Raw genomic sequence first — 2,274 nt, 5'->3', positions numbered from 1 at the left:
AGGGTCGTTGGGGCCTCCCCTACGGCGGGTGAAGGTCGCGAGGGCCTCACCGGCAGTGGGCAAGGCAGCTCTCTCCAGCAGTTGGCAAGCCTCAGGGGACCCTCGCCGGCCACAAAGGAAGGAAAAAGAAAATTTAAAAAAAAATTAAAAAATTCAATTTTCAGAAAAAAAAAATATTAAAATATTATTAAAATTGCCCACGTCAATGTCGACCATGTCACGTAAACTGACTAGCGTTTACGTTAGTGATTTTTAACCAAAATTGGCTGGAAGAACAACTGACTAGCGTAAAAATATTAAATGCTGGAAGAACAACATTGGCAAGTTATCAAAAGGTGTAGAATTAAATTGGTCAAAATAAAAAATATATATGTCAACAGATTTAGAAATTTTTTAGTAATTTTCCCTTTTCGATAGCCCTTCCAAACAAGGAATTTGATTGAGAAGCAATGACGTAAGATGGTAGCACAAGCACGTGGGTTGTTTCTTTTTAAATCAATTGGGGGAATGTTTTGGTCAACGTCAAACCCTTTTTTTTTTAATGTGTGAAGCTTTAGAAGAAAGTGAGAAATTATTTTCGTAACTCCAAGGTTACGGGAATGGAGAAGTAGAGGCTCATAGAACATCCTGTAAATCGCATGGACCAGGCTCTGGCATCAGGGACTATGCCCCCGGCCCTGAGGGACTTGGGCTTGATCGTCGGAGTTTCTTGGGCCCACACACTAGGAACCTAGCATGGGTGTTGGGACCAAGGCATAAGGCCCAATGGCTTGGGCTTAGGAGCTGAGTACACGAGGAAAGGTCGCTCAGGACCTAGGCATATGGGCACTAGGGTCTTAGCCCGACTTTAATCCACCCAGGCTCGAGTGCCAATGACTTGGGCACGAGAGTAGGGTACTAGGTAGGGGTGTCAACGGGTCGGATCGGGTTTTCATGATACCCGACCCGATCCGAAACAATGAATATATGTGCTTGGCCCGACTCGAAACAAGACCCGAACATGATATAGCCGCACAATCGGGTCGGGTTCGGTTCGGGTCGGGTCGGTTCGGGTTCGTGTTTAGAGGTTTACTAATCATTATTGAAATGATACAAAAGATAGAACAGAAGGGGGTTAAGTACATTGAAGGACACAAGCAGCCAAAGTGACTGAATCGTGCATCTACTTTAAGTAGATGAAGCCAAGCACCCTACTTGGTACTCCCAACAATCTTTCTCATCCACAAGCCACTTGGTACCCTTTTACATTTGATCTTCAATTCTCTGACAAGATAAAGTCAGATCTAAACATTTATTTTCAAATTTTATTTTCAGAACTATACACCCCATCTACAACTCGTGTTTGACTCTATCACAACCACACCGCGTAACTGGATCCTTTGTCATCCGGAAAATGATACGCATGTCCAATGCAGATAAAGAAGTTCTAAAAAAATGATATACGATCTGGTTACTGTGACAATCTAAACCATCTCAATGGACAATGCTTAGAGAACCAAAACCGCAAGACACGCATCAAAATTGCTTAGCTCCCAGCAACTCAGTGTTTTCACCAGTAGTCTCACACGGGTCATCAAAATCCACAATTTACCAGTTACCACACAATCGAAACATTACTTAAAGAAGATACAGTGCGACAATGTAACCGGACCTTGACGCACTAATCCCCAGCTCTGGGACTCCATTGCCAAGCTCGACTGGAGCCTCGCCGAGGCGATAGCGCTGTGGAGAGGCATCAAGGATTCGACGCCGCCGCTCAACTCCAAGGGCAACCTGACACTACCCAAAATCATCACAAACAAACAAACACACACGCGGTGAATCTGGGGACGACCCAGGAAGTCAAAACGAATGCCCAGCACAGTAGTAGCGTAAAGACGGGTCGGGTCACTTTGGCGGAATCTTGTTTTCCTTCAAGTGGATTCTATTCTGTAAAATTAGCAGAAAAGGAAGCGGTGAATGTTCAAATCATTATTGATTGCTTGTTAACGTACAATATCAATTGGAAATAGAAATGTGGGTAATGAAGGGGCCTCCTGATTACAAATTGCCAAAGCCAATGAGATGGAAAATTGGACAGAAATCAGCGTGAGGACTAAACAAACTCTGTTCAAGACACAAGCAAATTTCAGACCAGACGGAATCACCAAGATAGGAGAAATTTCACTCTCGCTAACTGGGCAATTCTCTTCTAAAGCTCCAGAAACTGACAGAAACATGAATAGTACCACAAGCATCCAGATTATGGTCACACATATCAACACTAGGAGTTCT

Source organism: Syzygium oleosum, unplaced genomic scaffold (genome assembly GCF_021117445.2).
Source record: "Syzygium oleosum isolate NSW1041296 unplaced genomic scaffold, Sole_v2.1 Sole_v2.01, whole genome shotgun sequence".
NCBI lineage: Eukaryota > Viridiplantae > Streptophyta > Magnoliopsida > Myrtales > Myrtaceae > Syzygium > Syzygium oleosum.
This window is presented reverse-complemented; position numbering follows the sequence as displayed.